The sequence below is a fragment of the Schistocerca piceifrons genome, chromosome 3 (assembly GCF_021461385.2).
Source record: "Schistocerca piceifrons isolate TAMUIC-IGC-003096 chromosome 3, iqSchPice1.1, whole genome shotgun sequence".
NCBI lineage: Eukaryota > Metazoa > Arthropoda > Insecta > Orthoptera > Acrididae > Schistocerca > Schistocerca piceifrons.
Window position 1 is genome coordinate 679,756,729 of NC_060140.1, and position 13,337 is coordinate 679,770,065.

General features: G+C 41.7%; 1 protein-coding gene across 1 annotated transcript in view; it reads left to right on the plus strand.

Annotated features, from left to right (window-relative positions):
• The window catches only part of LOC124787863 (high affinity cationic amino acid transporter 1-like), a 178,818-nt gene that overhangs the window by 113,192 nt on the left and 52,289 nt on the right, over window positions 1-13,337 (plus strand). The window lies entirely within an intron of this gene.

The window sequence follows — 13,337 nt, forward strand, 5'->3', positions numbered from 1 at the left end:
AGGTATACCAACCCCCCCCCCCCCCCTCCTCCTGCCACCCCTCCAGCCCAACCAATAACTTTGAGGTGCTTCTTCCACTGAAACTTAGCCAGTTAAACCTGCTGTGCCCTGTGTCAAGAGGTGGCAAATGAAAAAGGGTATGGCCTATTATTCATTGGCATTTTGAAAATTAGCATATAACGGTATCTCTTAGAGAAATGGGAGCAAGGGAACTGGAGATTATGGCACACTTTGGAACAAGTTATGCCTGTCACCTATGCTCGAAGTAGTACTCAGGCTCCAGTTGCTACCATGAATTTGATGGCCATGTTGACTATGCATGCCAGTGGCGTACCTGCTACCCTTCCCCCTCTAGATGACGTGGCTGAAGACTGAGAAGATTATGTGAAACAGCATCAGCAACACTTCTTTGCTTTTGGTGTCATTGATGCTAACATTTGTAAAACTTTGTTTCTTTCTCAGATTTCCCTTTGGGTTTACCAGTTGCTGTGCCAGTTAGCCCCATTCCAGGAACCAGTGTCACTTTTGTTCAACAAAATGTGTAAGTTGTTGTCTAATTATCGCCATAAACACATGCATGGTACTGTGGCTCGTGTGAGTTCTGTTGATATCATTAAAAGACTGGGACTGATGACCTCAGAAGTTTAGTCCCATAGTGCTCAGAGCCATTAAAAGACCAATCAGCCTTGTCAGGCTTGGGTGGCCAAACTCCACAGCCCTTAGTTGCAAATACTGATGCCCATGATGATTCCTACGCTGATTCTATGGTCCTTGATGCCATTGTTCAGCTGGCTCCTGACGAGGAGGTCCACCTGGCTTCAAGGCCGCATTACTTTTGCCCCTACTCACCAATTCTGGCTCAGAATCTCCTTCCACCACTGCCTTTTACCTGTAGCCTCACCTGCACGTGTATATGTGTTTCACTCTTTGCTGTTTTACATACATACAGCTCCAGAGAGGTTGTTAAATTTATCTGTAGTATTCAGCTATTTGGTATGAACTTTGATCTTAAAATATATTGACAAAAATATTGCCTCATCGCAATCTATACCTATTTTATTTACCTCCCTACATCTCTTCCCACTTCCACTTGTCTCCCTACATCCCTTCCCACTTCCACCTGTCTCTCTACATCCCTCCCTACTTCCACCTGCCTCCTGACACACACACTCACCCTCTTCCATCTCACACCCTGTCCCTCTTCTACCACCCTCCTCACTCTCACTTCCTTTTCCATCCACCACCTCTCCCCCCCCCCCCCCCCCCCCACCCGCTCTATCTTCTACCTGTTTCCTATGTCTCCTCCACCTCTGTCCATCATCTGCTCCCCCCTTCTCTGCCTATCTTCCCCCCCCCCTCCTCTCTCTCTCTCTCTCTCTCCTCTCTCTCTCTCTCTCTCTCACACACACACACACACACACACACACACACACACACACACACACACACACATATTCTAACTCTCACTTTCCATCTCCTAGGCCATCCTGTTATGACCCTCACCCCCATCTCGTCTCATCAGTACATCTACTCTTTCCCACTCTCTCTGTCCATCTCCTATGTCACCCTGTTATCACTCCCACCTCCACCACAATGAAATGTGGTGCTTACAGGCACAATATTTCTTTTTCAGAATATAAGTAATATAAGTACAAAGTATGGTTGAAAATCAATGCAGGAGCTTAGGAGGAGATGTGGAACATACACAATATATATACACATATTTTTATGTATGTAAGTGTTGGATTCAGACTTCAAGAAGAATATAATAATTCCAATCCCAAAGAAAGCAGGTGTTGACAGATGTGAAAATTATCAAACTATCAGTTTAATAAGCCATGGCTGCAAAATACTAACACGAATTCTTTACAGACGATTGGAAAAACTGATAGAAGCCGACCTCAGGGATGATCAGTTTGGATTCTGTAGAAATGTTGGAACACGTGAGGCAGTATTGACCCTACGACTTATCTTAGAAATAGATTAAGGAAAGGCAAAACTACATACCTAGCATTTGTAGACTTAGAGAAAGCTTTTGACAATGTTGACTGGAATACTCTCTTTCAAATTCTGAAGGTGGCAGAGGTAAAATAGAGGGAGCGAAAGGCTATTTACAATTTGTACAGAAACCAGATGGCAGTTATAAGAGTTGAGTGGCATGGAAGGGAAGCAATGGTTGGGAAGGGAGTGAGACAGGGTTGTAGCCTATCCCCGATGTTATTTAATCTGTATATTGAGCAAGCAGTAAAGGAAACAAAGGAAAAATTCGGAGTAGGAATTAAAATCCATGGAGAAGAAATAAAAAAAATTGAGGTTTGCCGATGACATTGTAATTCTGTCAGAGACAGCAAAGGACATGGAAGAGCAGCTGCACAGAATGGACAGTGTCTTGAAAGGAGGATATAAGATGAACATCAACAAAAGCAAAACGAGGATAATGGAATGTAGTCGAATTAAGTCGGGTCATGCTGAGGGAATTAGATTAGGAAATGAGGCACTTAAAGTAGTAAAGGAGTTTTGCTATTTGGGGAGCAAAATAACTGATGATGGTCGAAGTAGAGAGGATATAAAATGTAGACTGGCAATGGCAAGGAAAGTGTTTTTGAAGAAGAGAAATTTGTTAACATCGAGTATAGATTAATTAGTTTGGACAAGAAGAGAATAGAAGCTTTTGAAATTTGGTGCTACAGAAGAATGCTGAAGATTAGATGGGTAGATCACATAACTAATGAGGAGGTATTGAATAGAATTGGAGAAAAGAGAAGTTTGTGGCACAACTTGACTAGGAGAAGAGATAGGTTGGTAGGGCATATTCTGAGGCATCAAGGGATCACCAATTTAGTATTGGAGGGCAGCATGGAGGGTAAAATTGTAGAGGGAGACCAAGAGATGAATACACTAAACAGATTCAGAAGGATGAAGGTTGCAGTAGTTACTGGGAGATGAAGAAGCTTGCACAGGATAGAGTAGCATGGAGAGCTGCATCAAACCAGTCTCTGTACTGAAGACCACAACAACAACAACAAGTGTTGACACGGTACATTATGTTGAAATTATCTGTGGGGTGTGGGAATTCTTTGTTGGAGGTTGGTGGGCAGAGTAAATCACAAGAAACTTGATGACAGTGAAAACTTTATTCACATCTTAACAGTTTATAAAGGTACACTTGTCCCATGTCATCATGTCATAATGGTGTGGGGGTGGAGGGGGGGGGTGGGGGGTGGACATATAATCCACAGACTACAGTGCATGTTGTGTAGAGTTGATATAGCCAGCTATCACTATGTTTGGCTCAGAAAGGCAGTTAAGAGACCTTGTAACATGTGCGTTACCCGGTGACCAACAGTGCTGGCTCAACAGCAAGTTGTGGAGGCTGTGCCAAGATTGGCTCTAATTCTGTGGCTTCTAGGCAGGCAGCAAGGCATATTTCTGTAGTTGGACTTAAAACTTTTGATTTTTCACTATTCATTTCAATCGCATTTTATCTAGTCTTTGGCTCACTCTATTTGCAGGATTTCATTCACAACTCTACAACAGCTACACTGCTTTTACATGGTTTCCAGCACTATTTGCATAGGTCTGTAGGTGGAAGGCTGGCGGGGATTGGATCTGCAGCTCAATGATCGAGGTAGAAATATTACCTATTATTAACAAAATTATGAGTGTGACTGATGAGGAGGTTCCACGTGCAACAAGTGTGGGCTGATGTCTATTGTGGTACTGCCATATACACCCAAATGTTTGTTCCATCAAAACCCAACCATTCTGGACGTCTAGCATTTCACTCAGGTAGGCAAAAGTGCTGAGTCCAGGATAGCATTCACAAAGGACACATTTTCTCTAGGAAGCATTTTGAAAGGATGGTCAGGTAGGTAGAGTAATGAATAGGTCATATTTTAAGTTTCCAGTTCTGGAAATGGTGGCAGGTTGCTGCAAAGTGGGACAAAATACGTCACAATGAGTGCCATTGATTATTAGGCCTTGTCCTTGTAGCTCTAACCATTGTGTGTTAACCATCTCTGGTTATAGCATGTGTGGGTGATAATTACCAGGTCTGCCACTGAAAATAACCAATGTCAGTCTACCCTCTGCAAGTTTTTTATTTTACTCCTAATCACTTCCCAAGGACACTCAACACAGGTTTCTCCATGCAGAACAAGTTGAGTTCAGTTTTGTAGGACATACTATGACTCACTTGCCCCAACACCATAGCAATTCTGAGGTGTAAAGTAACTAGTGACAGGTGCAACTAGGAGTATGTCATGCATCTTCATCTTTACAAACTTTTTCATAGCTCCCCATGTTACTAGATAGGAGTGGATTACATAGCACTGAAACTCTGCACTTTAAATGAAAGATAATTTTACCTGCATATGCTCTCAATACAGTAACAATTGTTAAGTCAATATCACTATACCCCTTTGCAAAATCTGAGTTGTTTCTATCCATTGTGTATCCACTAACAAATAGAATTCCATAGCCTCCAGGTGCTGTAACAACAAGAATAAGTACAATCCAGAGACCCATTTTACATACCCAAGGTTCTTTACTATTCAGCAATACATTGTCACTTCCACGGCTCCTAGTTTGACAACATATATATTTCAAGCAATTGCAAAGGTTCCTGTGCACCACAAGCTTCCTTCAACTGCATCCATGGATACATACCCCCCGTGCACCAGGTATTGCTGCAGCACTGCCTCCTGGGTTATCCTACACAAATGATATTACACACTCTCCAGCACTCTTTTCTCAAAATCAAAACAGGTGCTCTCTGGCAAGAGGTCTGTTGCACTTCTTTGCCCAAGCAAGCTAATCTACATGCACACTGCCTCAGTGGCAGTCCACTTTGTAATGCTCTACAGTCCTGCTCAATATGAAAAATATCATCATCTTCAATTAACTTATTGGCTCTCTCTAGGGATGATTTCACTTAGCATCTTGCCAATACTAGCATTACATGATATTTGTTCACTTAATGCGGCTGACTGGGCTAAATAAAAGGTCAGTGTTTCAAAATGTATTACTTTATTACAGTTAAGTGGTAACTTCCAGACTCCAGCACTGCCCGAACGGTAAAGACCCCAAGAAACACTTGCGCTGCATCTGCCAGATTCTGACACACAAACTAGTCCATCTGTCCAAAATAACAAGATTTATACAACTATCCCATATTCTGGCATTCTAAAACTATTTTCTATGGCTAAATGCCACTGTTCTTGAGCAAATGCAACTACTGTATTTTAATTCTATGGAAAATTCTTGTAGGATATGTGGCACATGGATACACTATATAAGCATAATGATTTACTACGAAAATAACCAGCATATGGAAATAGTATCTTTGCACTATTTCAAAGAGCCTCTATGATGTCATCTGCCACTGAGCATCAATGTTATTGTAATGTTACAACATTCTGTCAAAAACCTGCAATACATTGAAAACCACTTCTACACAAACCACTGTTACTACAACAGATACACAAGATAATCAATATATTGTGCTACATAACACTGCCGCTTCCTACCAGAAATAGAGGCTGTACATAAAGTCTGGGAACATTTTCAATTACTTATTGCACAAGAACCAAACATTCTACAGATGTCATACATATGTCATTTTGAAGAGAAAACCTGAAAGTTTTTTTCATGCATACCGCCACAGCACAGTTTCGTAATTTGCTGATAGTTAAAGCTAGTTGCAAACGTTGTGAGTTCAGGTGCAGAGCGAGCTTTCTGTGTGTTGGAGTTCGACAAAAACAAAACAAGTGTGCTACAGCCGTTCAACAGATGTTTAGAAGCCATCAAGACTGATGTCTGCCAGGTCACTTATGGTTCGCATATGGAATGTTTGTCCAAAAAAAAAAACCACACCTTTCAGAGTTTCTCTTTAAAATGCAATATGTATGACATCTTTACAATGTTTAGTTCTTGTGCAATAAGTAATTGAAAGTGTTCCCGGACTTTATGTACATCCTGCATTATGTGCATTAAGTTTCTGCTGTCATCATTGTTTATATTATGAGGGTTGACTGAAAAGTAATGCCTCTACCTTCGTAACTCTTCAACAGTTGGCAGCATTGGTATGTGGCAGGTAATGGCTTGTTCTGTAGCCTCTTCTCTACAGCTCCAGGGTCAGTCAATGTGATTTAAGCAATGTGCAGTCATTTAATTCTTGACAGCAGAAGGTGTCACCGCAAAGGAGATTCATCAGAGAATGAAAGCAGTTTTGATGATTGTGTTGATGTCAGTACTGTACTTTGATGTCAGTACTGTACGTTGTTGGGCTAATAAGTTTAAAGATGTTGAAGTGGGAATATCTGACCTGCATGACAAACAAGATTTGGACAACTTGTGACAGTAACGACCAAGTTTCGCAAGAAAATGTTGCCAGATTGAGTCAGGACAATCCTCAAATCACTCAGAGAGAAACTGCAAGCACAATCAGCATTTCACAAGAATGTATGGGTCACATTATCATATTGCTTGGCTACTGGAAGATCTGTGCACGATGGGTACCCCGGATGCTGACACTTGAAATGAAAGTGCACAGACTTGAAATTTGCCAGGAATACCTCTTGCATTATGATAAAGAAGGCTCCATTCAATTGTGACAGGAGATGAAATGTGGGTACACCATTATGACCCAAAGATGAAACGTCAGTCTGTGGAATATTGACACAAAGACATGACCCAGAAAAAGAAATTCAAGATGCAGCCCTCAGCTGGAAAAATCATGGCCACAGTGTTCTGGGACGTGTGTTCTGGGATGCAGATGGTCTTATCCATGTTGATTTCCTTTATTGTGGAACACCAATAAATTCAAAGCATTACATTACAATGCTGGGAACTTTGAAATGATGACTAACAAGGGTCTAAAAGGAAAAGGGAAATGTTTTCCTGCAGCATGACAATGCCAAACCACACACTTCACGTGCCACCACAGCAGAACTTCAGAGACTGAATCTCTCCACTGTATGGAATCTTCCATGCAGTCCAGATTTAGCACAGTCTGACTTCCATCTGTTCCCATTAATGAAAGATGATCTGCAAGGACATCATTATGCTTCTGATGAAAATGTTGAGAGACCTGTGAGACTGTGGTTGTGGAAACAGGTAGTTGACTTCTTCTGTGACGGCTTCAAAAAACTTGTTCATTGTTGGCAGAAATGTATCCAACTGTCCGGTGATTATGTGGAAAAGTGAATATTGGTAATTCTAAGAATTTTTTCTGCATTTTATCCAAACCAAATTAACAAAGGTGGAGGCATTACTTTTCATTCAACCCTTGTATAATGGGCCACCTCATGATTTTAGGGTATGTGGTTAGACTGAAATAATCATAGTGGTAATTCATTTATTCCACTGGGTCGTACCTTTCTGCTCTACCACTCTTGCCCCCCCCCCCCCCCCCCCCCCCCCCCACTTTCTTTCAAGAAAACCCCGGCAAATGAGGAAGGGTTTCTGGGGTACTCTTAAATTGGCAGAAGCAGCCCACATGCACCAGAAGTGTACAAATCAGAAGTTATAACTTTACATTGACCAGAGACATCATTTTAATCATCTGAGGAGTCCACTCAGTTTTCATGGCTGGTATGCAATGCTGCGCCCACATGAGAGGACACTAGTTTGACATGATCTGCCTCCTGATATTTCGGTACAGCCATTGCAACTGTTTTCATTAATTATGGAGGTGTAATTGAATCTTGCAACAGAGTCAGCAGTCAGGCCATTCATGTGATGTGGATGAAACATTTACAAGCTACAACAGTACTGCTCTTGTTTGCACAGGGCAGCTGCACATTTGATATTCAACAGTTGGTTTTAAGGGATTCCGATCAGTATATGACACACACCAAAGGTTTTCATGCTTGTTTCAATTTTCATAACTGCTGAGGATATTGCAGGTTGGCATTGACCATTACACATTGTCAGTCATCAACCATAGTGCTACATGTAACTGCAATAGATGCACCAGATGATATAACTACAAATGTTGTGAAATCAGAAGTGCAAGTCTATAAGGATTTCAATAAATACAACTATAGTGGATTAACAAGCTTTTATTCAGCTATATGTTCATCAGGTTTACCCATATTAACATCTGGATTTTACTACTTGAAAGTTCTGTAAGATGTGTATAAGTATTTTAACTGTGGTTGCCCTTGGCTTAAAATTATCTGTGCATGATAAAGCCCTTTCTAAACATAACGAGCTTGGCACCATATAATCCTCTATCTTTTAGCAAAATAACGTACAGCTAACACCCTCTCTAGGGGATGGTTTACACTAATCAAAAGGGGAAGGCATCTTATACCCATAAACAACCTTACACAGTAATGGTCTGTACTTTAATGTAACTTTGCTAGAACATACAATAGTTTTTCACAATCACTATGGTGGCTATTTACCTAATAACTTAAAGTTTTCCCCTTTCATTCTGTGTACCTGTTATATCCTCCTATTCACTTGCAAATGTAATGCACTTGTTCACAACTTCTGAATCCATTAAAGTTGATACAATTGTTTCATTAGCTATGACATAAAATTAGTACCCTGATCAGTTACCATGGTCTCTAACATCCCAAACTTCACAATCAAGTAGTGCCTTAGTTACCTTCTCCACTTGCTGATTCAGCATAGCAATTACTGATAAATTACACAGAAAGAGAGCAATTATGGTTAAAACACAACCAGCCAATGTCTGTGAAAAGATCTAAGAATAATCATACCAGTCATTTTGAACAGTTTGTTGGCATCTGATCACATCTGCAATGAAATTCACTGATGATGAAGCTCAGCTCTTTTTGTACAGGATACACTGTTTGTCATGTATTGCTCCAAGTCCTACTGCAAGTCCAGTTGTCTGCAGAAATGCCAACGTGTTCTATGATGCATACTTTGTCTCAGTCCATCAGCTTTACTGTGCATTTTCCTTCAGTGGTGTACTACTTCAAAATCAAAATCACTAAGATGTGAAGTTCAGTGGGGCAAGCAGCTTATTGGATCTTTAAGGCCCATAAGCCATTTTAATGCTGCATGGTGTGTTATAACTTTGAAATGCCTACCATATAAGCAGCAATGGGAATATGAGATACTATAAATCAGGCCAAGCACCTCCTTTTCTGTGGACAGTTTTTTTCTGCCTTACTCAGTTTCCTAGAAGCTTAGACTATTGGTTGCTCTGGCGTGTCTGTTTCTTGACTTAACCCTCAAGCAGGCACCCCGGCACACACTGTGTGCCAAATTTATATAACTGGCGTATCCAATGTGTTGGCAACAATGGAGACCTTTGAAACTCAACGTATTCCTTCATTATTGTTCTGACAACTGTTATGTGCAGTGCAGTAATTGTTGGTGCAGAGGAGTTTGTTAAATGGAGAATTAGTGTAACCCTGTCACTTGTTGCAAACTCAGTGCACTGCACAACTGGTCATGTAAGTATGTTTTTACATCAATATTACCAGAAGGAAAGTTGCTACTCACCATATAGCGGAGATGCTGACCCACAGACAGGCACAACAAAAAGACTCTCGCAATTAAAGCTTTCGGCCAGGGCCATTAAGGCCTTCGGCAACAATAGCCCCCCCCCCCCCCCCCCCCCCCACACACACACACACACACACACACACACACACACCACACACGTGTGCGTGCGTGCGCGCGCGCGCGTGCATATGCAACTTATGTACACCACTGCAGTCTCAGGCAACTGAAGCCACACTGCGAGCAGCAGCACCTGTGCATGATGGGAGTGGCGACTGGGTGGGTAAGGAGGAGTCTGGGGTAGGGAGTGGGAGAGAGAGTATGGTGAGGGTGGCAAACAGTGAAGTGCTGCAGATTAGACAGAGGGCTGGGGAGAGGTGGTGATGGGGGGGGGGGGGGGGAGAGTAGCATAGTAGGAGAGAGTAGGAGAGAAATAAGAAGACTGGGAGTGGTGGTCGAATGATGGCTGTGTAGTGCTGGAATGGGAGTAGGGAAGGGGCTAGATGACTGAGCACAGTAACTACATAGTTGTCATTCCACCTCCACCTCCACCTCCTGGCCCCCTCCCCACCTCTCCGCAGCCCTTCATCTAACCTGCAGCACTTCACTGTCTGCCACCTCCACCATACTATCCCTCCCCATCCCCACCCCCGCCTCCTCCTCTCCTTACCCCCACCCAGTCGCCACTCCCATCATGTGCTGCAGCAGATTTCAGTTGCTGAGACAGCAGTTGTCTCGTGTGTGTGTGTGTGTGTGTGTGTGTGTGTGGTGGTGGGGGGGGTTGTTGTTGTTGTTGTTGTTGGAAAAGGCCTTAATGGCCAAAAGCTTGAATTGTGCGAGTCTTTTTGTTGTGCCTATCTGCGACTGGGCATCTCCACTATATGGTGAGTAGCAACTTTCCTTCTCATAATACTGTTACATCCCTTCCTGGATTTTCCATTGTTTTATTTTTTTTTTACATCTGTGAACATAGCATAACAATTTACTTACAATGTTCCTATGGCCCATGTTCATTATAAACTTTTATTTTAGGGTAAGAAAGTATTTAACTAATGAGGAACTCAAATGGCTCTTGAATGAAGATCCAGATTTTACAAAATATGTAGACACTATACCAGACAATGATGCTGATGAGGAAGTACTCGTAGTGACCATGACACTGAAAGTGAATGAGAATATGAGTCAGACGAAAATGACGACAATAATTGTTAACCAGGTTCTATAGGTGATTTGTTTGTGGGAAGAGACAAAACTCCTAAATGGAAAAGTACTAGCTCTGCCACAAGCAAAGTAAGAAGGAAAAGCATTGTAAACATTTTTTCTGGACCCATCGCTATTGCCAAGGATGTAACAACTGAGATTTCTGGATTCTTCAGGTTAATTAACAAGTGTCTATGTATGTGCGGATGGATATGTGTGTGTGTGTGTGTGTGTGTGTGTGTGTGTGTGTGTGTGTGCGCGAGTGTATACCTGTCCTTTTTTCCCCCTAAGGTAAGTCTTTCCGCTCCTGGGATTGGAATGACTCCTTACCCTCTCCCTTAAAACCCACATCCTTTCGTCTTTCCCTCTCCTTTCCTCTTTCCTGATGAAGCAACCGTTTGTTGCGAAAGCTTGAATTTTGTGTGTATGCTTGTGTTTGTTTGTGTGTCTATCGACCTGCCAGCACTTTTGTTTGGTAAGTCTCATCGTCTTTGTTTTTAGATATATTTTTCCCACGTGGAATGTTTCCCTCTATGATACTATTGTGAAATATACAAACAAATATATTCAGCTCAAACCAGAATTTTCTGTTTATCAGAGAGAAAGATACAAAAAAGAAATGAAGAGAAATGAAATACTGGCACTCCTTGGGTTACTTTCTCTCTTCAGAATGAAGAAAGCTAACCACATGAATGTAATTGCTGGGGAATACTGATGGATCAGGAATCGAAATTGGTAGAGCTGTGATGAGCTACAAGCAGTTTCTATTCTTGTTGCATTGTATTTATTACAATGATAAAACCACAAGAGAAGAGAGCTGAAGATCTGACAAGTTGGCCACAGTATGTTCCATTCTGGATGAGTTTGAGTTTGAAACCAACTGCAAAAGTATGTACAGCATTGGTGAGTTTATAACCATTTATGAGAAACTTCAAGCTTTCTGTGGTTGTTGTGGATTTGTGCAATATATCCCCAACAAACCTGCCAATATGGCATTGAGATATTTGCACTTTGTGATGGGAAAACATTTTTTACAAGCAACCTTGAGTTGTACTGTGGAAAGCAGCCTGAAGGACCTTATGCAGTCTCAAATTCAGTATCAGTAGTAGTTCACAGACTTGTGAGTCATACAGAGGGATCCAACAGGAATATAACTATGGACAATTGGCCTACAAGTTGCCCCTTGGCTATGTTGCTATTAGGTAAAAGGCTTACGTGTATCGGGACAGTCAGAAAGAATAAACAAGATATTCCCTTGGAATTCCTGCCCAAGAAAAATTGAGTACCTGGTTCATCCCTCTTTGGATATAAAAATCGTTAGATGTTGGTTTCATACGTACCAAAGAAGAACAAGGCAGTATTGTTGTAGTTAACTATGCACGATTTAAGTACTATCGATGAAGAGTGTCGAAAGCCGGAGATTCTGTTAGATTACAGTGCCAGTAACAGTGGTGTTGATACCGTCAACCAGATGTGTGGCACATATTTTGTGGCCTGTATAACAAGAAGGTGGCCTTTAGAAATCTTTTTCGCTCAGATGGACATTGCTGGTACCTACGACCAGATCTTTTTTTACTAAAATGGACAAAATCAAAAGGTTGCAAGAAGAGTATTTCTGAACAACCTGGCTTATGACTTCATGAAACCACATCTAATAGCCAAGATTCAGAGCCTTCCCAAGGACATATTGCTGTTCCTTGAAAGGTACCAGACAACATCTGAGCAAGTTGAGAAGCATTCAGCTAAGAAACAGGGATGCTGTGTTATCTGTGGAAGGAACAAGAATATTAACACAACAATAAAGTGTGATTCTTGTAATAGTTTTGTTTGCAAGAAGCATACGAGTGTTAGTAACACATGTGAAAAGTGTCAAGTTACACCAGTAGTACCCTGCCGCCGTTGGATAAGCAGCTGCAGCAGCAAGTCATATACTCCTAGCTCACTCATTTGTTACATAGTTTAATTCTTAATTTCTTTGCGTGTTTTTGGTACTTGCATTGTTTAATTCATAAATTTCGGGTGTATTATAGTATTTGAGAGTTGTAGCATCGCGTTTTAGTACCTGAATAGTGTAAATTCGCGTAGTCGTTTGTCTTCTGTTTTTGTTTTGAACGGCCAGTGTCGGTTGGTCACAGTCAGTGTGCTCCCTGCCGCCGTTGGATAAGCAGCTGCAGCAGCAAGCCGTATACTCCTAGCTCACTCATTTGTTACATAGTTTAATTCTTAATTTCTTTGCGTGTTTTTGGTACTTGCATTGTTTAATTCATAAATTCTGGTCGTATTATAGTATTTGAGAGTTGTAGCATCGCGTTTTAGTACCTGAATAGTGTAAAATCGTGTAGTCTCCTTCCGCCGCCGAGCAGTGTCAGCAGTGCGCAAGTAGCAGCATTACTGCATTAACTAGGCAATCTTGTATTTTAATAACCGTTTAAATTTTGTCGATTTGTTTGCGCTCTCTGTAGATTAGTTCAGACGTTCTTTGCAAAACAGTTTTTAGCATGGATAGGGACTGCAACTGCTGTGTTCGGATGCAGGCTGAGTTGGCATCCCTTCGCTCCCAGCTTCAGGTAGTGTTGGCTTCGGTCACACAGCTTGAGGCTGTTGCCAATGGGCATCACTGTGGGGGGTCCAGATGAGGGTTTGTCGGGGAC